This window comes from Heterocephalus glaber, unplaced genomic scaffold (assembly GCF_053883595.1).
Source record: "Heterocephalus glaber isolate CG9 unplaced genomic scaffold, H.glaber_assembly_v1.0 deba00001497, whole genome shotgun sequence".
NCBI classification, from domain to species: Eukaryota; Metazoa; Chordata; class Mammalia; order Rodentia; family Bathyergidae; genus Heterocephalus; species Heterocephalus glaber.
The window spans coordinates 57,325,171-57,351,978 of NW_028258320.1; positions in this window are offsets into that span (position 1 = coordinate 57,325,171).

Below are 26,808 nucleotides of genomic sequence, written 5' to 3' on the forward strand. Positions count from 1 at the left end.
AAAGGTAAAGAGAAGGACAAGCCACAGGCTATCTGCAAACCAAACTCAGGAAAGTTTTCAGAGGAAAAAAATTTTTGTGGGGGGATTAGGGACAGATATGCAACAAAGTTTTTGTATTTGTCATAGATTTATGAGGTGTGATAGAAATATATGATGGACGTTTATATGTGTAAAAATTGATTACAGCAAGAGGCACATTGCCACTAAGCCCCCAAAGCACTCCCCCTATTGGAACAACTTATCTTACCCATCTTACCACTTCCTGAAGCAGTTCTGAAAGTCCTTTCTTGGGTGTCTTTATGAGCTGTGATCAAAGATATGGTAAATGCTGCTGCCAAGGGCCATCCAATGGAAAAGGAGGCTCATAAAAACATTACAGTGTGACCTCATCCACTTATTCACTGGATTTGGTACCAGGTGGCTTCTGACTCCTCCCCAAAGTCAAAAAGACCATGAAAGGTAAATGTTGTGAATCAGTTCAAAACATCAAGGAGCCCACAATAACACAACTAAAGATACTAATAAAAAAAGAGTTCTAGAGCTGATTCAGAAAGTGGCAAGAATGATGGGATAAGTGTGTGGAGAGCAATGAACAGTTTGAGAAGGATTAATGGTATTGTGACTTTCTCTTAATAAAATTTTTAAAGTTTAAACACTCACTATATTTTCCAATCAAACCTCATAGCAACAAGATTTTCAGGTCTCTTTCACATAAAAAGAAATGGAATGTTATTCAGCCATGAAAAGGATGAAATTCTGTCATTTGCAGCAATATAGATGTAACTGGAGAACATGATGTGTGAAATAAGCCATGAACAAAAGATACACTTGGCGTGTTCTTACTCATTTGTGGACAGTAAGCTAAAAGAGTTGATTTCATAAGAGAAGAAAGTAGTACAATGGTCACTACAGATTAGGAATGGTAGCAAGGAAATGGGTAGAGAGGAGTTAGAAAAGGAGAAAAAAATACAGCTAGATAGTATGAGTTAGTTCTAGAGCTTTATAGCCCAGTAGCATAACAACACTCTACAATATTTTATGATACATTTCAAAATAGCTAGAAGAGTCTGAAGTTCTCCAATGCGTAGAAATGATCAATGTTTGAGGAAATGGAAATGCTAATTACCTTGATTTGATCTTTACACCTTGCATATATGTACTGAATTATCACACTGTGACCTGTAACTGTGTACAAATACAGTTAATGTGTTAAATGTTGATTTTTTTAAAAGATGGCACTATGAAGGCAGTGTTCTTTTTCACTCTGAATTTTCCATAAGACACCACATTTGTTTGAGGCCGTCTGAAAACCCAAAGGATTGGGGCTGAGTCTCAGCAGGGTGGGAAACACTGACCACTCCACCCTGGGCTTTTAATGAGGACCGAGAGCTCCCTGAACATTGCAGATCAGAAGAATGTATTGGTGTGTAATGAATTCCAAACATAAAACAATCAAACTGGATTCTAAGGCTGTGTTAGTCATAAGCTCCTAGTTAATCATTATTCATGTCATGGGATATTTTAAGTTTCCCCCAAAACAGATGGACAGAGCACAAACTTCTTTGATGAGTCCTTCCGTTTTCTAAAGCAAGCCGAGTTTCTGGGCTCTTTGTGGATTGGCATGGCCTGGTAACCCTTTGATGCATATAAATTTGGAAGGAGCCTCTGGCATGTTGACAGTGAGTACAGAGATACCCAGCAGATGCTCAATGCTCACTAGAAACAGACAGTGCTTGGAGAACTTCTTGCTGTGTAACAGTGACTGACCATTCTGAGATCCAGTGGGGTGGGAGGTAGCTCCTAGTTGCTGAATTTGCCCTGCCTGTTTGGAGCTCTGGAGCACCCTCTACACACTGGGTGCTGCACAGGATGATGCAGGGCAGTCAGTGTCGCCTTTCCTGTCTCCTGGACTGTGCACAAACATTATGCAGAGTGCATGCTCAGAAACCAATCTTCTCCCTGCCCAGGTGACTCAGTCATGTGAGAAGGGGTCTCAGACTGGTTCTTTGGGAGTCATGCAGCAGGGCTCAGGGGAAAGTAGAGGTCACCCATGCACAGAGGGTCCTTCATTCACCCCCACCCCAGCCTCCAGCTCATCCTTATACTGAACTGGGTGCATCCACTATGAACAGTGCACTGCCCCTTGACTCCAGGGCCCCAGGCATGTGCTCCAGGGAGGACCCTCTGCCTTAGGTCACACTGAGCCCATGAAACTCTTTGGCCTCCTCTGTTTCACATGAGTGTATAATAGTTTCCTGTCAACCCAGTGCATTTCCTATTGTAGGCAGGCAAATATGGGGCTCGGGCCTCCACACTGAACTGAAAGCTAAGGTGTGGAAGAAATGATATCATCACCTAATAAGGTGGTGTTGAATTCAGAAAATGACCTTGGCTGTCACCAGCCAGTTCACTTTCTAGAAGGAGTTGCGCCCCCACAAATGCTGTTTGCAAACATCATGACTTAGTTCAGGGCCAGCCTCAGGAGTTCCCTGGCAGCCTCAAAAAACCTAAAAATGATGGGTTTGATGAGTTCCCATCTCTCTTTATTTGACTTTTTAAGGTGATTTTAATGTATTTATTATCTTTCTGATAAAAAAACTCAGTGGAGATTTATTTTGAGGAAGTAAAAACATGGCCTGTTAAAAAAAAAAAGTCTTGATCTAGAAGCCATTTTAAAGTGAAAATATCACTTCTTGCACCAGTGCTTTATAAAAGAAAATAAGATGGGCCCACATAAGTCAGTGTAGCTTCTGGCATTGCAATATTGGCTCAAATATTTGTTGACCAAAATACTCCTTTGTCTGGTTCCAGATGCAATGAATTCTCCTGACAAAAAATATAAATTCTTTTCTTTTCAAGCTGGTGTCATTCTTCATTTGCCCTGTTCAAATTTTAAAATTATATTTCCAAATGAGAACTTGAAACATGTTGGTTTTGAAGGGGAAGTTAGAAATCTGAGCCTGAAATTAGTGAAAATATAATAGAATGAAAAATTCTGAGCCTTCTGCTGTCACTGAGGATTGAGATAGACATGTCCTTTGCACATAAAGCTTTTGACCTTGAACTTACATAACAGAAAGCACTCCAAGCCCAGTTGGTACCAGAAGTCAGAAGCAGCAGTTGCCTAAGAACAGGTGGGTGTTCTTAGAAAGTTGTTTCAGGGATGAATTTTATCATTCTAGCAATGAAAAAAGCTCTCATCTTATTTTCTCCATGAAGAGCACATACCAATAAATTATGGAAAACCAAGATCATGGGCAAACCTGCAGGCTTGGAAAGAAAACATCAAGAACATTTCAAATCTAGAAGGAGTAGCCTTCTGGATGAAAACATTAAATGAAAAGTACAAGTAGAGTAAGTAAAGCTGAACTCTTCTATCAAGCTTGATTTCAGAAATTACTTGAACAGTGAAAATCACACTAGGAGAGAGAAGCAGATGACCTCCTACTTGTCAGTGTGATTGACTCTAGTTTGAAACACGTACCAGTTAGCCTTGATGGAAAGAACACTTTTCTCAAATGGTATGATAAAATACATTTTATTAAGATTAAAAGTCACCTTTTGCCAGTCTTGGTGGCACACACCTGTAATCCCAGCACCCTGGGAAGCTGAGGCAGAAGGGTTGCAGGGTCCAGCCAGACTTAGGCAACTTAGTGACTTAGCAAGACCTTGTCTCAAAAAAATTTTTAATGAAAAAAATAAAAGCTGAGGGTATAGCTCAGTGTGAAAGCCTGGCTTTAATCCTTAGTATTAAAAAACCCACAAAAACAGAAAAGAACCCAAAACCAATCACCTTGCATTCACATAAGTGGCTGAGACTGAATGTGTATGTGGTATGTGTGTGTGTGTGTGTCTAGTGTGGGAACCCAGGACCATGCACATACTAGGCAAGTGCTCTACCACTGAACTATACCACCAACCCCCGATTCAGTTCTTTACCTTGCAGTTAGTTGATCTCAAATATGTTAATGATGTAACCATCATATCAATATGTGTTGACAATGTTTATGATGATGATGCCTATAAACACTAATTATGCTACAAAGCGCCTGATGGTTAGATAATGGCACAACAAATTCCAACAATGTGTGAGTGTTTTTAGTAATTGCAGGGTTGACTAGGGAACACACGTACATTTGGGTGTGCTGAGGAAGCTAAGATTCTGACAGATGATGTTTTAGTTTGGGTTCCCCAGAAGCATCCTGTGAAATGAAGATGCTTCAGAAGTAGATTATTAAGAAGTGATTCCAAGAAACAATGGTAGAAAAATGAGGAAGTGGACAAAGAAAGAGGAGACCAAAGAAGTGGCCACCAGGCAGAAACTCAAGCTGTGTGTGTGACTTTGGCTTAAGTCTCCTGGGACGCTATAGAGCTTTGTAGCACACTTCTCAGTTACTCCAGTTAGTGTAAAAAGAAAAAGAAAAACATTTATTCTGTTGTTACAGCCTGATCCCAGAGGTGTGTAAATTCCCAGGTACGTTGCTTTTTTCCCTATAAAAAAGGAAAGTGCTCCAACAGCCTGAGGCAGCCCTGCAACAAAGAGGGATACTTTCTTGTAGAAGTAAGAGCAGATGTGTATAAAAATTGTAAAGGATTGAGATATGAGCAGAGCTGATTCCTTTGCTGCAATCCATTGCACACTTAAAGTATATTAACCATGTTTTGCCTTCAAGACTGTAATCCTTTGATTTCTTTATGAGGGATTCTGCTAATTGCACAGGCAATGTCTTTTTTGCCCTTTTTCCTCTAATGAAAACTTGATTACATTTTAGGCACAAGAAGCCTGCATTTCTAGGTTCCCTGGTAGCTAGAGGTGCCTGGTGTGATGCCCTTTTACACCTTCTCCTTCTTCTGTTTTTTCCTGCTCGTTGCAGAGATCAACAAGATCTAGCAAGATCTGACAAGAAATAGAAAGAAGGGTAACAAGCAAAGTGGTGTGTAAAGACGAAAAAGTGCATACACTGCATACACTTATAGTACCTGGGGCACCTGTATCAGCCATAGATGGCCAACTTCTAATCCTTGTAAAACGTTTCTTAAGCTAAATTGTTGTTAGAGTGTGTTTTATCTGCAGCTGAAAGTATTCATAAACAACGCTGTGGTAACTGGACATGATAAAAATGATACACATAATAAAATAGGTGAGTTTTTAATCTTTGGTCAAATATTAATAAAATAAAAAGTAATCTTGAATATGTGTTCACTTCTGTGAATAGTAGCTGATTCAGAGTAAAGGAAGTGCTGGTTTTCCAATTCATGGTTGGATTGTTGTTTTTCTTCAGGGAGAAAAAATAATAGACATGCTTAGATAAGAGGGATGAATTCATTGTTCATCCAAATGATAAAGAATTGCTCACAGATTTGGTCTATTTTAACAGATGTCGAACACACTTAACAACTGCAAGGAAAAATGGAGTTTGTTTATTGCAGATGACAAGACTGTTTAAATGAAGATGAGCTTGGGAATTGGAAGAAGACAATTGACCATGGGAAGAATTAATCACTTGAGACTCCTGGCTCATTTACATGGGATGAGATTTACTGAATTTGAGGCAAAATAAAGTATACCATCCATTGTCCTTCACTGAGAAAGTCTGGGTAACAATGTAAAGGACTGACCAGGGTGGCTCTCCCTTGTGTTTCAGAGCTCCCAGAGACCCTCAGTTCATGTGGTCAGTAGCCTTCCCCACCAGTCCTTGAGCTTTGGGAGAGTAGGCCAATGAGGTCTCTCTCATTGCTTGTCTTATCCCTCTCCTTGGCCATAAGAGGGCCTGCTACATATTGTGGAGTGAACAGACATAGAGAGGATAAGAGATCCCTTTTGCCTGCCATATTTACAACACATGACCTCCTGCTCAGGAGATGTGCTCATTGAGGCCCCCACAGTTGAAGCTTGACCTCTGACACTATGCACCATGGTGTCATTGCTCATCAGCAGTCACTACTGCATTGGAGACAGGAAAGCAAAACACACTGATGCTCCTTTTATTAGTGCGTTATGTTAGCCTGGAGTCCTAAGACCTTGAGCTAATATAGAAAGGATGAGAAAGGACCTGGATACTGCATCTGATAAATGACTTTTCCAATTCTGTCCAGTTTTTATAATGATGCAGGAAGAAAATCTTTGTTTCCCATTTTTCTTCATGGTATATTTAAACCATTATTTTTCAGGCTAAAGCAAACCTAAACACTGAATTAGCATGCAGAATTATGCTATTGAGTGGCAACATAATATTTTTGAGAAAAAACAAAAACTGAAAATAAAATTAAAAGAGCTTAAAATATTTCAGCCCTTATCCCTTGAGGCAGGAAGAATGAACTTGTATAGGTTAGGTACATGGTGAACTGCAGAAAGACCATGTGGATATAAAATCTTTCTCAACTCTAGTAGTTCTTCTGAAAAATGAGCATTCTTTATATATTAAGTTTCCTTTAATCAGTAAAGGCCAGACAAGTAGCTCAAATATTTTTGAAGGCGCAAAAATTATATAAAACCTTATTAATTTTTGTTGCATGATATTAAATTCTATGTACTGAAAGACTCGCAATTAAATGCCCCTTTAAACCAAATTCTCATCAAGCACATGAACAGCTCAAAAAAATGTGTCATCTGGCTTTCAGTCTTCTGCCTGCACCCTTCATCAATTAGAATTACAAGTCTTCAGGTATTTCACATATAGGTAGAATGGAATCTAATAGCTCTGAATCTGTATAATTTTTTACATAGTCTTGTTTTTTCATATCCTTTTGTTTATAAAGCAGAATGATCTAATGGAGAAAAATGTTCTTTTCATAAAACAGTGATGGAATAATTGGGCATCTATATGCAAAAAAAATATTGATTCACAATCAATAACATTGATTCCACACCATTTATGAAAATTTACTCAAAGTGTATAGTCTTATATACAAACCCTAAAATTATAAAACTATTAGAATGTAAAATAGGAAAATCCCTCTATGATCTTGGGTTAGGCAAAATTTCTTAGATACAAACTAAAGTAGGATGCATAAAGAAAAAATTGAGACTTAGAATTGGACTACATTAAAATTAAAAATTCTGCTCTTTGAAAGACATCATTAAGAAAATGAAAAGACAAGTCCAAGATTAGGAAGACTTTTGCAAACATGTAACTAGTAAAGAACTGCTAACATCCACCTTGTCCTGGAAAAGGTTTTGAATAGCTCTTCAAACACTTAACCAAATAAATACATGAATGGAAAATGAGAATATAAAAAGATGGGCAACATCATCAGGCACTAGGGGAATGCCTACTAATATTACCGTAAGATTCATGGCATCTTCTTAGAATGCCATTGAAAACAACAGACAATTTCAAGTTCGGTCTAGAAAACAGTGTAACTGGCTTCCTGGGGTGGGGGAACACAAAATAATATAGCCATTTTGAAAAACAGTTTCATAGTTTTTCAGAGGACGAAACATGTATAATAGTATAGTATTATACTCAGAAATTCCAATCTTACATATTTACCTAAAAGAAATGAACTACACAGAAACCTGGATATATGTTTATAGAAGCTTTACTATCATCAAAATTTGGAAAAAATTCAAATGTTTATCATTTGATAAATAGAGAATTTATGTTACATCTATAAGATGAAATGCTATTCTGTGAAAAATAGAAAAAAAAACTACTGAAGCATCAACATTGATAATTCTCAAAATCATTATGCAAATTAATGAAGTAAAATTCAACAGGCTGTGTACTATATTATTCCATTTATACAACATTCTGGAAAAGGCAAAACTTTGGGAATGGAAACCAGACCAATAGTTCCCAAGGATGAAAAGGGAGAAAGGGTCTGGTTATCAATTATAAAAGCGCTAGAAGGAGCTATTTGGCATGATGGAAATATTCTATATCTTGAAACTACCTCCAAAGTAGTTGCATTCATGCATAAATTCATGCAACTATACTAAAAAGAGTGAATTTTTCTCAATGAAATTTATCCCCCATTGGATGAGGAAAGAGAGAATGAGACATGAAAACTTAGTCCAATATATGATTTCAATGGGATCCTAGGTAAATCTGAGAAGTGAATAAGCAAAACACCATTTTTAAAACCAATAGCTATAAAAGATATTATTGATGTGGAAAAATCAATGTAGACTATATATTTGTTTCATATTATTGCATTAATGTTCATTTCTGGGGCATGGACCTGTAAAAGACTTTCTTTGGGGATATAAACTGAAGTATTTAAGAGCAAGCAAAATATTTTGGTGTCTGCAAGTTACTTTCCCAAGTTTTACACTGTTCAGAGAAAAATGTGTGTGTGTCTCTATGTGTGTGTGTGTGTGTGTGTGTGTGTGTGAATGAACACATAGGCATGTGTATAAATTCCTATGTAATAAAAGCAGGGAAAAGGAGGGAGAAAGAGAATTCGAAAAATGTTCACAGTTGGAAAATGTGAATGGAATGTTCATTATACTTTTTTTTCTGTTTATCTGTAGGTTTGAAAATTTTCAGATAAAAAGTTGACAGAAAAAAGTGTTAACCATTTATCATCCAAAAGTGTTGAAGTTTATCCTGACAAAATAGTCAAGGCATACACAAAGATATAGGAAAAGTATCCTTTACACTATGAAGTTCACAAAACTAAAAAATTTTAAAATACGAAAGGTTTACCAGTATGTTAAATTCAATACATTTTTATTGAACAAAAGGGTGTTTGCATTAAAGGAACATGAATAAAAAAATTATAATGTATAAATATAATGGAATATTATGCTGATTTTAAATATGCTTTGCTAAATATTTAATGACCTGGGAAATGCTATGCTATATTAAATGAAAAACTCAGAATAAAATATATATATGCATAAATATGAAGTTATTTTCTAAAAACATTTTTTATTACATGGAGGAAAAACCTAGGAAAAAAATAAACCAAAAAGTTAAAGGAGGTTGTCTCAAGTGATAGGATTTATTTTTGTTTATATTTTGCCCTATTTTTTAATTTTCTATACTTAGTGTATTCTCTTTATTTTTGCAGCTGCTAAAAATGAGCTTGAGTTTGGCAATGTATTGTATTTGAAAGGAAACAAATGAATTTAGAAGGCTTTCTAAAAGCAAGTACGCATAGGTGAGGTGACAACAGCATTGAGACCATAAAACACCAAGTTCTGGGTGGATTAATTGATTCACAACTGACTCCCTCCTTACAGCAAATCCTCTGGACTTAAAGTGAGTCCTTTTCCTCTTTGCTAAGAAAATATTGTCAAATGTCCTTTAATAAAACAATAGCCTTTTCTAATTAGGTAATATTCTTAAAATCTAAGAAAGGAACAAAATTAAACCTTAAAATGAGAAAAAACAGAAAAAAAAACTCCAGTTGTTTCTTTTTCCAGTGATGTTTTGGCATCCCTTGCCCCAGCTGGATAATTTGTGCATCTGGGGGCCATGTAGAAAAGTCCTCTTCTGATGTGCCTCCAACCCCAAGGTTGTCTCTGTGTTGGCTGGGTGACATACAGATAGTAGTCAGAACTTCTTCCCTGAAATCACAAAGCAGTAAAGAGGCCATGAAAAGGTCAAGTGGAAATGTGTGAAAATGTGGAGCTGTTTGTCAAAATCTTCCATCCAGAGACAGCCCTGGGCACCTTGATCTGCCTCTGCAGATCAAAGCTAGGTCATGAGAAGTCCTTGGGTTTCGGATTTCAGAAAAGGCTGTTTGCACTCCAACCCTATGCCATCACCTGGAAAGGAGGGCAGTGGCAGTCTACTTTGCTCGGGAGGATGCTGCCTAGGCTTTGCTCAGACTTTCAGCCCTGAAGCTGATGTCATGGGATGATGAAGCAGAGGCCACAGCATCCAGCTGGGGAAAGTGCTCTTCAGGGGAGTGTTAGGGTGTGTTTGTTTTGGGAGATTCCTCTGGATGAGGGATTTGGTTACTGGAGTAGAAGAAGCCATGGCAGTCCAGTTTGTGCTGAGCAGAGCTGGGGAGATCAAGTTCATCCTCTAGGTCTGGCACCATCCATAGGAAGAACCAGAGGTCCAAGCTGCAGAGGATCTGGCAGGTGAGCTGATGAGCCAGGCCATTAATAATACAGTGCTATCTCTTAGTAAAACTAATACCATCAGTTTTTTTAAGTCTTGACATTGTTAAAGTATCAGACTGATATGATATTAAAATTTGGGCAGAAAACCGGGAGCCTACCAAGAATTTTTCAAACAGTCCTTTTAAAGATTTCCAAAGCCTTATTTTATTTTTTGAATAGAAGATGGTTTTCTGTATTTTACTTCTAGGGATCACTGTGGAGGCCTGTGGCAAATTCTTAGCAGTGAAAAGGTTTGCTTTGCATCTTATTTTAACCTTTACTCTGCTGTAGTAATGCCAGAGTGGTCTGTCATTTATAATATCTTGATTGCTTCTCAGCCTTTTGGCTAAAATCAAGTGTATAATATTTTGATATGGACACCTGCCCATAAATAATGCACTTATGTTGCATACCTACTGTTATGCCTGTGAACTCAACTGAGTTAAATATTAAGTGTAAAGAGTTCTACAAAACTGTGTAGTTAATAAATGATGTTACAGCTTAATGTCGGTGCTTAGAAAGCTTTGAGAACTTTTTTTTCATATTTTAAATTCTTAATGACGCCAACCCCCTCTCTTATTAATTCATTGGGAGAAATGAATCTTTTTCTTCAGGAAATCCTTAACATTTTACTTATTAGTTAGAAGGAAAGGGACTCCAGTGAACACAACCTCTCTGTGGCTGTCAGCCTGTCTGACTACCTTACTCTCTTCAGTTGAAACTGCTAGAATTAAATTTTATTACAAATTTTGAAATGACCTTGATGTAAGGTCAGAGCACCAATGTGCTTGCCTATGAGTGCTTACTGTGATGGATGCCCTGGGTATGCAGATGAGTGAGTATGGATGTGGGGAACCTTAGAACATGGGAAATAGGTCCTCAAGAGATCATTCTACATTGACACCTTCATTGCGAAAGCGAGAAGGCTGAAGTTCAGAGAGGGCAAGCACACTGGTAAAGGTAACCCACAGGTGTCTCAGGGCACCACTCAGAACGCTTGTGCTTTCTGGCGCCATGTGATATGGAAGGGGCTGGACTCATGAACTTGAATATCAACTCATTTTCCGGCCCCAGGGTGGGGCTTGAGTCCCCTACCCCACAGCTGTGAGGTGCAGGAGATCATTTGCTTCATGAGACTTCAGAAGTTCCTCACGGGGAGCAGATTTTAGGAAGGTCAGGGCAATCACCAGGCTCTTTTCCTCAGCCCATTATGCTGATGAGGGAACCCAAGTGGAGATGGAGGGGACCCATGGGTGAGAGGTATTGGCTCCACCAGTCTCCTGATGTCTATTCCCAGTATAAGCTGCACCCCGATGCTCTATGAAAAGAGACTGTAAAAGAATGATTTTGAGAACCATTATCCATTGTTCAACTCTGTGTAACTCAGAAAATCCCAGGATGATCAAACCCTTCCCAACATGCTGCTGAACCAGTATACACAGGAATACTTCTTGCGTGTCACCCAACTAGAGATACTTAAAATCAAGTCAGATTTCATGAGAACAAAACAAAAGCTACTCCGTGGGTGACATTCTTGGACACAAGTACCCTAGAGTCACACTCCCTGTTCTTCTATCCCACAGCTTCCCGAGGCTACTGCTTGGGTTCACACATTCAGCCCCAGCTTCAAGGGTGGTCCCTCCTCCCTCAGCTCTGGGCTGGGTGCCCATTTGAACCTGGCCTCATCAGGGGCACCATGTACACAGAAGGTGCCTGCAGGACTTTTCTCACACCCTCTCCTGAAGCCCACATTTGCTGACCTTGAAGGTCCAACTCAGACCTCCCTCCAGTGCTCAGGATGGTGCCTGGCACAGGGAACATGCTCAGGATGTGCCATGAACCTAAGCTTCCCTCCAGTCTTCCAGGCTTGCACCCTGAGGACCACTCTCAGTAAAGCAGCAGGCACAGTGTTTCTGCTCCTCCTGCCTGTTCAATCTAAATGTTGAAAAAAATGCTTCAGTTTTATAAAATCTGATGGAGCCTTGACTTCTATTTCATGCTCAGCGGACATAGTTGCTTTGATATTTTTTTCCTTTTCAGCTGCTCTAGCTCAACAGTTCAAGAAATCTTTGGTCATTTAAAGATGTCCTAAAGCCAAAATAACTCCTTTGGAATCATATTGTGTACAGATACAGAGACAGAGTTGGGGTCTCTCAATGGAGACCAAAGACAACCTCCCCCAAATGTTAGGCTATCTTGAGTCTGCTATAGGATATATGCTGGGATCATCTGTAAGCCAGGCTCTTCTTATTTTTATTAAACTAAGGAAAACTGACCTTTTAACTCAATAAACTGAGCTGTGTGATTTACTAAACTGAAGTTGTGAGATTCACCATTCCCACTGAAAACCGTCAGTGCCCTTTAATTTTGCCCACAGATGTGTGGGGCATGGCAAGCATATGCTTTTTTCAAGTCATCTTCACTCTGCAAATGATGGGAGAATGGCAGTCATTATGAGATGCTATTAATTTTTATGAAAAGAGAAAAAAATTACCTTTAATAGAAATTGTGATCTCTTTTTTAAAAAATGAATTGCTTATTTCAGTCAATAAAAAGTCATCAAAACTATTTATTAACCAGCTGGTGGCAGTGTTTTCATTAAGAAAAAATAAAGTGATATTACCCATGCTACTTCTGATCCATTTTTATGAAGCATTTAAGAGGATAGATTTTAGCTCCTTCTCACTAGCACACTTATAATCCCAACACTATTTGGAATTTCCAAAAGAATTTGCCATTCCAAGTGGAAACAGTTTTTGATAGTTCTTGAGTAAATTTCTACCAACAGAAAATTAAACACATTATTATGGGGCAAAGTTTAAATGTTTGGTGTATTTTTCTATTACTAGCCCCTTTGTTGAGGTTATAAACCTGGAAAACAGGACCAGTTAATTGCCTTGAGCTGTGTGGATAAGATGCATTTCTGGCACCTTAGCCATTCCCCTTCCCTGTGTTCTCTCACAGAGGAGAAAGGGAGGTAAATGCAGCTTTCTTCTCTAAAATTATCCAATAAGTTCTTTTCTCACTCACTCCCTGAAGAAAAGGAAGTCTGCCTGCAAGGAAAGGAGTGCTACGTCAGACAACCAGCGTGCCCAAGTTTTATTTCTGTAGCACAATCACATGATGGCATTCTTGCCAACATTTAAATTCCGTTATGCCAAAAAGGATTGCCAATCAGGTGTGGAAATAACATTGTCCTCCTACTGAAAAACACCAAAAATATATATAGCCTTGACCTCTCCATCTGGGAATATGGCTTTACTCCTTCTTCAATGGACTGAACCCTCCCACCCTATGTGCTGCTGGCACTATTTGCACCATCTCCATCTGGGAGTTGGAATCTCAGCCCACACAGACACACTCAAAACCAGTGCTTGTGCCCAGCCGACCCTCTGATCCCTGGCCCGGTAGGAAACACAGGACCGCACAAAGTAGATTGTCAGTCTGTGTTTCCCCTCCTCATGTAGACTTCTTACTTTCTTATTCTCTCAAAGGGACAAGAATTGGATTGTTTTGTGTTCAGAGTTTTATTTCCAAGGATAGGCTGTTCTAATTGGCATTTAGGATAGTCCTTACTAATTAGTATTGCAAAGCTCCCTTACTCCTGCTGCCCCCAAGATGCAAAGGCCTCCATATCCATATGGATGAAGGTTGCCAACAAATGACAGGGAGATGAAACTGGCAGCTTTGGATTTGCAGTTTTCAATCCGTGAAAACTACTGTGTACGAATGGAATGCACTTTGTTGATTTCATCAAATGGGAATACAAAATCTGCCCCAAGGCCAGAATGGCTTGGCCAAAGAGTAATGGGCCTTGAACACTTTTGTTTTGGGTGATTACACCAATCTTCACACTGGCCGACTTCAAGTGGGTTTTGGAAAGATGACTAAGCCTCATGAATATAACAAAAGCTGTTGCAAATGGCTTTGTGGCAAGAGTTTCTGAGGAATCTGAGAATCCAACATACTATGAGATTCAATGGCCACTGAAGGAGAGAAAGCTTCCAATGCCCTTGACTGAGACCTTGGCCAATGATCCAGGATGCTCATGTTCTCATGGATGCTGGTGCCAGGAAAGTACTCAGCATTTTACTTGTCAAAGGATAAGTGAGTCTTAGCTTCAAGCCATTAGATGGCAGATCGGGGCGGGGGGGGAGAATTTTTCATTGCAAATGCTGGAAACCAACACATCAAGAAAGGAGCTGACTTCAATGAGTAATGGATTCCAGCTCAGAGCCTTCCAGCAATTCAAACTACTCCTGATATCACTCAAGTAAAAATATTCCTAAATGTGGTCTTTAAATAATGTGGGTTCAAAGCATGCACATCAGCTCTTTACTTACATACTTACTAGATGGATGACCTTCGGAAGGTTGTTTACATGCTCCGATCCTCTATTTTATTGCTTTTTCTACATTTTAGGGTTGTTGTACTGGCTCTATTGGAATACATGTGACAGATCCCAGTTTGAACTGTAAGTGTTACCAATCGAAATGGTCATCATTTAGAAGAAGAGGCAGAGCCAGTGGCCACTAAGGTGTCAGACACTCCATCTTTTAAAATAATATTAATTTTTGTCATTGAATGCCTAATCCTGCAGTACTACATGTTCATTTACATAACTTCAAATAATCCTTTTGAGAACCTTTGAAAGAATGTTGGAATTCCAGTCTTACAAACAAGGAAATTGGGGCTTAGAGACATTAAGTAAATGCCCTGATGAATGGCAGCACTGAAACTTGAACCTACATGCTGGGGATTGGGACTCATATCAGTTCTCCTACCCATGGGCTGCTCTTGGTCTCCCTCATGACCCATTATCAAGGAAGAAGTCCATACCTAGGCACCTAGGGATGTCAAAAGGACCACTTGCAGTACAAAATAGGAAGAGGATAGTAGAAAGATGTGCACATTTTGGGGGGCAGTACTAAGAATTGAACCAGGGCCTTCACATCCTGGTCCTTTTCTTTTAACCTTTTATTTTGAGACAGGATCTTGCCCAGGTTAGCCTTGAACTTGGCATCCTCCTGCCTCAGGCTCCCAGAGTGCTGGGATTGCAGGTGTGCTCCACCATACCCAATGAGTTGTGTACATCTTATTACAATTCTCCCCCTCTGGAATCTAAAACATGTAGGTAATCATCAGCCATATAAAGATGGTTCCTTTCTGACTGTTCGCTGGCTGGGGCTGCTCTGGGAAGCTCCTCGCTAGCATAGTAGCCAAACCTACACGTGTATAAGGTTTAGAAGATCAAAGGGTTGTCTCCTAAACTATGTTCTTAATAGCTGTAAAATTCTCCTTTAATCTGAATTGTAAATTCTACAGATACAGCCATGATTTCCCAAGTGTACCAGGAATGTGTGAACAGCTGGGAAAAAGCAACAGTGGTGCTAGTTGACTTGCCTCAGACATGTCTGTCTTATAACCTGGATAGGAAGACTTTTTTGGAGTGTTCTCTTGGCTTGTAAATGAATGATTACAGCAGTATGAGAATAACATAAACCTTACAATTAGTCCCATGGAAGTAAGAGGGGGAAATGGGCCTGTGTACATATCATAGACCATATTGTACACTGAAAATTCTGCCTGAAGACTGGAGTCCTCTACATGATCAAGACCATGTGTTCATCAAGCAAAGTCTTAAGTGCCCAAGAGAAGGGATCTGTGCATCCTCATTTCCCTTCTCTCCTCTTCAATTTTTGGATATTTCACTCCCACCCTCCCCCTCTTTCTCCCTCCTTCCTTTCCTTCCCTCTCTTTTTGTTGGTTAGTTTTTAGTTTTATCAAACAATATATGTGCATAGACTGCAGGGCCTATTAATCACTGCCCACTTCACCTTCATTTCCTCCTTCTCAGAGACAATCATATTTAATATCTTCCACTGATTATTTTCGTGTTCACCTATATATCTAAAAAAAACCCCACCTTATATTCCTTGATTTTTCAATTCTGGGTATTGTTGAATTAAATAACTCTACTGAGAGTGATATTTATTGTTTATACATTTGTTATTTTTCTTTTCTTGTGCAAACTTTGTTTTCCCCAGAATTAATAATTTTATCTCTTTGATTCAGCTAATTTTGCATGTACTTATTGTTAATCCCACACAAAATCTTCATTAGTAGTATAATCTCCTCTCAAGACATTCAGACACATCAGGATTTCAGTGTAGGCCTCCTGAAGAGGCTTGTCCCAGAAACTTGGGCCTGCTGCAGCCTGGAGCATAGCCTCCCTGTGCCCTGAAATGTCCCTTCACCAGCATTCACAGGGCTTCCTTTATGTGTCTTCTGTCTTTATTACCTCTCCTTTATCCATTCTTAATCTAGACTTTTATTTCAGTGTAAACCACACCTGTTGGTGGAGTCCTGAGAAAGAGTGTGTAAGTGTATATTCTGAGGCTGTGCTTGTCTAAAAATATCTATATTTCACTCTCACAGTCTAAGCATAGATTGTCTAGGTATTAAATTCCCTATAGGAAATCATTTCTTTCAGAATTATGAGGCACTCATTCTGATGGCTTTCAGTCAATTATTATTGTTATTGCAAGGACTGGAGAATTTTAGATTTTTTTTCTTTTCTCTATTTTTTGGTCCTGAATTTTCTGAAATGTTATGATATTATGATATGTGAATTAACTTGATAGTTCTTGGGGGTTTTTTTGGTAGGTCTGTTTTTAACTATGTTTGGCATATTATTTTGAACTAGAATGTCCTTCTGTTATTGGATATTTTTTCAAGTTATTCATTGGTAATTTCTATCTATTCTTTTTTATTTTAGAACTACAGTCACCTCTCCACCTTTATCTGCCCCTTCACTTCTCATGGTTTCAGTGACCTGCAGTTAACAGTAGTCTAAAAATGTGAAATGGAATATTTCATTAAAAAGTCATAAGTTTTAAATAAATTTTATTCCTGGATGCTGGTAGAATTGTTTTCTTATTAATTATTATTGTTAATCTTTTCTATGGCTAATTTATAATTTAAACATTATGACAGTTATGTGTGTATAGGAAAAATATATTGTGAATATCTATAGCATTCAGGACTATCCATGATTTCAGGTATCACAGAACATTTTAGAATGTAACCAGATGGTTTGGGGACTACTGTATTATTATATAAATACCAAACTTTCTAGTCCTCTAACTATCCTCTTCTATTTCTTCATCTTTTTTTTATGCTTTCTAGGACACTTTCTTTACTTAGTATTCTAACCTTTCTACTGACTTTTTATGTCTACCTATTGTGATATTTTTGTTCCCAACAATGTTAGTTGCTGTTGCTCCTTAAATGTTCTTCTATAGTATCTAGTGCTTATTTCGAGGTTTAATTATACAGTATAGTATCTCGGTTCACAAACTTAATTCTTTTCATCATTCTGGTCACAAACTGAATTGAACAAGAACTAAATCAAATTTCCTCATAAGGTTAGATCATGAACCTAATGATTGAATTTGATTCAGTTCTCATTCAACTCAGTTTGCCACCAGAATCATGGAAAGAACTAAGTTCATGAACAGAGGTACCGCTTGTATTTCCTTATCTCTGTTAAGAATATTATTGATAGTTTTCTGCTGTTGTTTTGGTTTGGCTTTTGATGCTGTTTTCCTCTTTCTGCATAGTTCTATTTTCTCCAAGTTACTTTTTTCCTATTTGTGTCAATATTTACCTTCCATGCTGGAAGCTGTCCCCAGATGTCTCTTAATATTTGGTTTTCTGCATCTGTTAGGCAGAGACATGGCAGAGCTTACTGTTAGCTGTAAGCATAGAGATGGAGGTTGTGTTTTGTGAGCTTCACTGCTGGGTGGACTGGTTGACTGCCTAATTAGGGACCCTCCATTGTTAACATCTTTGAGTCTTTCCTTCACATGGCCAAATAACCAAGTGAAGAATCTCTTAATCCCCTAATTGGAAGCTGAATTTCCAGCCTCACAGAGACTCCGAGAGATTCTCAGACCAAGGATGTCCTTCTTCACCTAAGCCCTGTCTTAGTAGGTACCTCTGCATTAAAGCATGCCTAGCTCCTCCTCTGAAGAAGCCCTCTTTTCCATCATTGACAAGGAATAAATCCCTTGTCATGCATGGGGCACAGGGGAGAGGTAGCCACCTAGAATTAAGAGAGAACCTGGGATCTGACTGTTACTTAAGCAGACTTCTAAAAATATTCCTTATTTCAGTCATCCCATTTTAAGTTTACCTATTAGAGGTGGTTAACACCACTCATTAATAGACCTTTGAAGGTTATGGGGCGTAAGTCTTCTGAATTCTTAATTTTTCTTGCAGCCAATTTAGGATGAAATTACATAGGGTCTGACCCCTTTTCTGTCTTCTTTGTCACATCCAAAACTTGATTGCTAACATTTCCTCTCTCATTCTCACTGTCCTTGTGAGTTTATAGTTTATGTTTTAAAATCTTTTTGATGTTATTTTAGTGAAGTTTCTGGAAGATGTTAATTTAGAATTCTCCCTGAGCAGCTGAAGCTGTTAGATGAACACAAGATGGCCTGGCCACCTGAAGGGAAACTCTTCTAGAGTAAAACTGGTAACAGAAAGAATAGAGGAGAGTTGTGCATACAGAGAGCCTGGGTGAAGCTGAGCTCTGGTCTAGTGGGTTCTGCAACCCAGACACATTGCTTACTCAACAACCCCATTACAAATCCTTCATCCTTGAAGTTCATTTGGTTTGGTTCCCATACCTACCACCAAAGTAATCTTAACTAATGTCCAATCCGACCCTAAAAATGCCATTCTGTTTTCCTCAGAACCTAATGATACTGATTTCCTATGGTTCTTTCTCTAGCACAAAAAGCCAGAATCCTCTTGAGAATTACTTATTTCCCAGAGCTCATGTGAAGCAGCATGTCAAATTAGAGTGGAGGTATGGAGAAAAAAGGAAAAGAGAGAGTCTACTGGGATTCAAGGTGCTTTGAAATACACAAGGAATGTCTGTCTGAGAGAACAGTGAGGAGCACCAAACTGCTACTTGTGGTCAAGACACCCTGGAGGAGCTTTCTCCTCTACATGCAAGAAGGTACTTTGGGAGCATGGAGCCAATTGAGGGTGATGCGTTCTTCAGTGGTTCACTCACTTACTTAGCTCATGCACTATTTCAATATGCCTCCTACTCATTGGCAGCTGCCTGGGGACAAGAAATGTATTTTCTTCTTCTCCTCCTCCATCTCCTCCTCCTTTGCTTTTAAATCTCATGGTATATAGTAGGAAAGACATGAGATGGATCCTAGTACCTTAATAGATTATCAAGTCTTTTCCTGCACCAAAGATTTAATTTCCATGCAACAAATTAGCTGCTTCTGATGCCCACATGTTAAAAACAAGTTTCTTGTTGATGCCTACTTCCTAAGGAACCAGAACTATCACGTTTTGATGTTTTGGTTTAATGGCTTTTCCTGCATAAAATCCTCAAGCCCAATGCATTACAACCAGAACAAAACCAACACACAAATTCAGAGGGACATGGCTGTAGACTCATGAGGGTTGGGACTGAGGATTTTGTATTTATAAAGTTCTGTGAGTATCAACAGGATTAGGAATTAATAATAATGCAATATTGCTTAGTTTTTAATGTGTAAATATTTTCTGCAAATTTGAGTATCATCCTAAAATTAAATGTGGAAAAAGAAACGTGCACATATAACTTAAGCAAAGAAAATTTAGCTGAAATAAATAGACATCCTACACAATTATACTACTGTAAGAATGCTAGAACCCTTAGGATTTCCTTAAAAATATGTGGCTTAATTTTATAATTGCTTATTTTTCTTTCCAGAAATCAAATATCATACTATAAAGGGAAGGAAGGGAGGAATGAAAAAATTTTTTAAATTTATTTAAGAATTTTTAGCATATTTTTTCTACCGTCTGTCTGAGATGATTTCGCCACATAGGAAGATTTTCTTTCCTTTCTTTAAGCACAATTACATTTTAAAAATTGGAAAGCCTTTTTTTAGCACTTATCAGCAGAAGTTTCTTAGTGAAAATACACAGATGGAATGGTCTCCTAACAGCAAATGATTTCCAAGCCATAGATATTTAATACATGTAATATATATATGCAATATATATGCATTATATATCTTATGCATAATATGTATTACATATGGAAAATTATATATGTATATATGTACATATAGTAATGTGTATATTGATACCCCTTGTAATGATTTATATATGTATATATAATTATTACAAGGGGTATCAATTGTATATGGTATATACATATATTGTATGTAGTCACTACAAAGGGGTATTAATTAGCAAGACCTCAGTAAATGAAGTCATCAGAATTAGATCTGAACGTAGATCCAGGCAAAATGTACCCCTTTAATGTCCCAGGGTCCTAAAATGAATCCTGCACTTCCTCTTAGATTAAGCAGTATTAGAGTCCTGTGAGAAGCAGAATGGAAGAAAAACAGAGTAGCAAGTACAGCCAATTTCAAGCCATTTAGGATTACAGCTGTAAAACGGACAGCTCCCACATGACCCTCTAATTTGTTACTGAAAGGTTTGTAGAGCTACTGAGTCATTTGGCTTGAATTACATAAGACACAATGTTAGTCTAAAAAAAAAAAAAAATATATATATATATATATATATCTTGTCATATTTTACTCCAACTCTTGTGTGTAATACTGGCAGCATGAAATGCAAAGCACATCTCTACATAGTGAGCAGACCAGCAAGGTCATGGACCACTGGTGTCAACACATTAAAGTGTGGAGATCTCAGGAAGCTAGATAACTAGATTCCCCAAAAGAAAGTCCCAACTTAGTTTTGGTGACTGACTGTGCTCAGAAAGATGCTGAAATGAACAGCAGTTTTTATTGTATTTACTACTATTCCCAGTGCTGAGCAAATGTATCATCTTACATAATCTTTATAAAACCATTTAAATAGTTATTTCCATTGATAGTTATTATTACTTTCTATGGAGTGAGGAGCTAAATCCTACAGAAATAAGTAACTTCCCTGAGATAGGCAACTAGGAATTGGTAAACTGGGATTTTGACTCTACAATGCCAGGACTCATGATCCTGAGGGGGATTAGGTGGAATCTACCATGTTCCAATCCCACCCAATTTTGCACACTTATCTGAGGCCCAGGGAGCTTCACCTACCACAGTCAGTTCATGACAAAATAGCTGTGACTACTTCGTAATTAAAAGTACAGTTTCTGTTTCACAATATGTGTTGCTTCCACCTGGTATGAGTTACAACTTCTGACATGGTAAATGTAAAAAGACAATGGATGATGCATAATTATTTAAATGTCCCAAAAGTTCTTGTAAAAAATTGAATATAGCCATTATAAGGAATTAATTTTAAGGATTACTAGAGGAAACATAACATCAATGGTGACGCTAGCCTTTTGCAAAGTCTTCTTTTTCTCCTTTGGTTTTTTGAGACAGGGTCTTGCTCTGTAGTTCAGGCTGAACTTGAAATCACTACATAGCATAGGCTGGCCTCAAACTTGTGATGATCCTCCTGTTTCAGCTTCCTGAGTGCTGGAATTACAGGGATGCACTACCATGCCCCACAAATCTTTATGTAATTTGAAATCTCTGGGATCCTCATCAAGAAAGACTATATTCTTTGTGGCAAGTCCATGCATAATCCTTTTGAAATAAAACACGATAATATTATCTATAAATCAAGAAACAGAGACAATGCTTACCCTGAGAACTCACAGAATACAGAACCATAATTAGCTATGTATCCCTGGCTTATGTGGAATTCTCTTTCATTAACTATAAAACCAAAATCACAATGTCTTTTCTACCTATGTCACAAATTAGAAGGATCATTTCAGGTATGGATGCAGAGCATCTTTGAGATATGAAAAGGAAAAAAAACTGTATCCAAATGGAAGTGATTATTTTATGGTGATAGCCACAAAATAAAGCAAGTGAATTTTTAAAAGCTCATCCAACTCTCCCTTCTGCTCCCCTCCATGATATCACCATTTTTCATACTTATTGGCTGGAGTTTAAAACTGGCAATGCCACTGCCTGCCTGCCTTTATTTATTCCCCCCCCATTAAGTTTACTGGTACATTTTAGGTATAAAATACATTTACATTCATCATTGGGATCTTGTATCATTGCATGAGTATCTTGGTTCTTTTTTTTTCTCCCCTTCCCTTGCCCTCTCTTCACCCCTTCCACCCTTCCCTATTTGCAAAGATTTTGTTTCCATTGTTTTCCCTTTCTCATATTTTTTCCCTTCTTTCCTTTCCTCTACTTCTCCCACTTCCCCTGCTCCTTTGGACCTTTACTTCCTATTACACAATATCAATTATACATTTTTAAAATTAAAATATCAAGACCAAGGAGACATTACCACAGATTTTACAGAATTTAAAAGGATATAGAAAACATATCTCAAAAATCTGTTTTCAAATAAATTTGACAACTTCTAAGAAGTACCTTGGAAAACAAATTAATGAAGCTGACTCTGGAGGAAATATAAAATTTGAATAGCACTTATTAAAGAAAGTATATTCCTAGCTTGAAACCCGACCTATATGACAACAACAGGCTTGTATACATTTTAACTGATAAATTATATCAAATATTGAAAGCAGAAAAAAGAAGGAACGTTTCTCCCCTCATTTCAGGAAGTCAACACTGTGCTAATCCTAAAACTGGATAAAGGTAATAGAAGAAAAAATATGAACACAGATAGAAAGTTGTTTAACAAAACAAACTATTAGAAGTCAGATCTGGCATTATGTAGAAAGTGGTTTTATTATAGGGATGGAAGTGTTGGTTCAGCATTGGACAATCCACCCCCAAAAGTCATCATTTTAACAGAGGAAAGGAAAAAGTCATATGATCCTGTCAGCAGAAAAAGTACTGGACTAAATTCCACAGCTGTTCATGGTAAAAGCTATCAGGAGCCTAGAAGTAGAACAGAAACTTCTCAATGGATTAAAGACATGTACTCCATACTTCCAGTGAGAACACCTTATATGAATGGAGAAGATACAATACTTTCTCCTTAAGGTGGGGGAACAAGGGCAGATATGCTTACTCTTCATCTGTCCATTAAACTTTGAAACCTAGGTCCACACCAAAATAGTCTGGCAGTAAAATGACACAATTAGGATAAGATTGGCAAGGTAGAAGCAAAATCTTTATATGTAGATGAAATGATCATCTACAGAGAAAATACTAAGAAATCTCTAGGAGCCCCGAGAACTTGTATTTGAATTTAGCAGGGTTAGAAAACACAAGGTACATATAAAAATTCAGGTTTGTGTATACAGGTCTGTGTATAAATGAAGAATTGGATATTGAAATTTAAAAGTTAGGGAGGAGTACAAAGGACCTAGAAAAGTTTAAAAAAAAAAATAGTGTTGGAAGATGTTTAGTACCTACTTTTAAGACTTCTAAAGCTACAGTAATCAAGGCAGTGTTGGTGTAAGGAAAGACATATAGATCATTGGAATAAAACAGAGAATTTAGAAATAGAACCACACATATATAGTCCACTGAGTTTTGAAAGATTATTTAACATTAGCATTTTATAGAATATAAACTCAATTCAAGAGCCGAGGAAAAGATAGTGTTTTCAGCAAACAGCACTAGAACACCTGGTATCCATATATAAAAAATTAACCTCAACCCTTTATTTCCATACATAAAAATAACTTGAAGGGATCTATGAACCTAAATATGAAAACTTAAAAGTATAAAACTTTGAGAAGAAGTATAAGGGAAAATGTTTATGAATTTAGGGTAGGCAAGAACTACCTAGGATACAAAAAACATGATGTAGAAAAGAAAAAATATTGATAAATGAGATTCCATCAAAATTTAGAACTTGAAATGACATCATTAAAATGAAAAGTAGTCCTTAAACAGACCATATTTCCAATGCATATAACCTATGACCAGAATATATAAAGAACTCTTATAGCTCATTAATAGAGAACCCAATTAAAAAGTACACACAAGAAGATGATAAATAGCCAGTACAGCACAAGGAAAGGTGTGCAACTCTAGAATCAGGAAAATACTAATCAGTACAATAACAAGATTGAATTATACACTCATTAGGGAGATGGAGTTTAAAGTTTTAAAAGCCTTGTCATAACTTTTTCCTTTTGTTGGATTCTCACCCTTTGCATTTAATTTCATGCCCAATGGATTCATTCTGCTGGGCTTCCTGGGGTTGTGATTCTCATTGTCTTTTCCTAGGATATTGTCTAAAAATTTTTGGAGTGCTGGTTTGGTATTCATGAAGTTCCTGAGGTGCTCTTTATCATGAAAGTATCTTATTTCTCCATCCATCTTGAAAGATAGTTGTGCAGGGTACATCCATCTGGGTTGGAGGTTGTTTTCCTTTAGGGCTTGAAATATATCACTCCAAGCTCTTCTTGCCTTGAGGATTTGCATTGAGAAGTCTGGTGTGATTCTGATGGGCTTTCCTTTGTCTGTGATTTGTTTCTTTTCTCTCACTGCTTGTAGAATTTTGTTCTTCTGTTGGATTTCTGGAATCCTAACTATTATATGCCTATGTGTAGACTTTTTTTATTAAGGCTAGCTGGAGTCCTATATGCCTCACTTATCTGTATGTCAAGTTCTTTTCCCCTGCTTGGGAAGTTTTCTGCCATCACTTCTGTGAAGAGTTTTTTTATGTCATCTGCACTCTCTCCTCTTTCTTCATTGACTCCAATCAGTCTTATATTATTCTTCTTTGCATTGTCTAGCAGCTGCTGGATTGATTTCTCATGTTCCCTTACAATTTTAAAGCAATTTTTCTTTTCCTCCTCACTAATTGCAATCTTATCTTCTATATCTGAAATTCTATCCTCACATTGGTTCATTCTGCTACACAGACTTTCGATGGAGTTTTTAATCTCCTGGAAATCTGTTTGTATCTGTTTTATGGATTCCATTTGTTTCCTATATTGGGATTCCATCATGTTCCTCAGATCCCTTGTTTTTTTTTACTTGTGTCCTCTCTAGATTTATTAATCATGACTTGCACTATGAGCACAATCTTTGCTGTTATCTGAGTACTTATTTCTGATTTTATTTTTCCCAGATCCTCTTTTGTTGCCAGTTCAGAGAGGCCAGGTGGTTGAGTATCAGATTGTTCCATCTCATTTCCCTTTGGGGTTGCTGTAGGTGATCTGGAAGTCTGTTTTTGAGGCTTGTTTACATGTCTTGTCATTTCCACGGTGGGGAGAGTGCTTCTGGCGCCTGCGCAGCTCACCTTCTCTGCCCTAGGAGCATGGAATGGCAGCAGGGGAGCTTCCTTCTGGGTGCTGGGACTGGCTCAGCTTCTCTTCCCTAGGAGCGTGGAATGTGCCACTGTCTTTATTATTCCTCGCTGCTCTCAATTTATGTGAGGAGATATTCAGTGTACCCTTGATACGGAATGTAATCCAGAGCCTTCTCATACCCACTCTGGCCTTAGGAATATATTAGCACTCACTCTCGGATGAGAGAAGGACTCTCCTCCCTAAGGAAAGGGTAACATTATCTTAATTTTGCTTGTTGAAGGCTTTCTGTAATGCTTCTAGTAGAACAATATCCTGAGGCAGGTTCCTCGAGTAAATGACAATACTATGGCTGAGCTACTAAAGAACATCCAAGTTGTTTAATAGAAACTGAGACATTGGAGGAAGGGTTGATATCTGACTTCAGTAGAAATGAAAAACAGTAAATCTCTTGTTCAGGTAGCATCTAGGCAGCAAAGGTACAGAGTGTGCTGAAGAAATACTTGATTACAAGGTGCAGAGCACTCAGCTTGATGTTGAAGTTAAAAGAAAATGCATTGGGTCACATCAAGTGATGGGCGAGGGTAGAAATGGCTTCATGTATGATGGACTCTAGATGTCTCATCCCTTGTCTTCAGGGACTGGTACTCACCCCCACTGCCATATTCCTGTACTACTGTCATTACTAAAAGGTCTTCATAGCCATGGAAAAATGGTTGCCAAAAGCTCCTGTCCTCAAAACCCCAAGGCTATGGAAGAAAAGAATTTTCCTTCTAGGTAGGTTCAACAAAAGTTTGGGCTTTTCACATGTTTGTCTTTGCACCCATTCCTATAGGGGAAACATAACGAGCTGATTGGTCACACTTGGCTAGTCCTGAAACTGGGGCTGACCCTACATGAACAAGAGGACCCAGAATCCCCTAAGTGCAATCTTATGTTACTATAGCCAAAGCAAGAATGGATACTGGATGATGACCAACAGCTGATGTCCACTGTGCAAACCAAGAGAAAATAAAAACACCTCATGACAATCCCTCTTGATTTCTGGAAATGAAATTCACATCTTGAGCTTTCTAGTTAAAAATCAGTGACATTAGTTCTTCATTAAGAGTTCATCTCATCAGCTCTGTCTTCACCCACATCTCCAGAATCCTGAAATGTTAGCTGTTGAAAAACCAGAAGAAATCATCAATTAAAATAATTTTTAAATGTTTTTAAGTCTGCAGAGATGTACCCTCCCTCACGTGACAGAATTTTATGTTAAAGAAGAAGTATCCCTTATCCAGGTCTTAAGTGCCTGCATGAGGATTTGCATCCACTTGGTGTCTACAGCAATGCTGAGTACAGGGATTAAGCTCTGACCTTCCCTGTGGGTCATGAGGACATCCTCTAGTGACCCATCTGAAAACAAAGAAAGAGTCGGGAAAATTCTGCTGGGTTGTTTTTGTTTGTTTGTGTTTTCCTATTTCTTGCACCCTGCTCCCCAAGCAAGAGACTGATG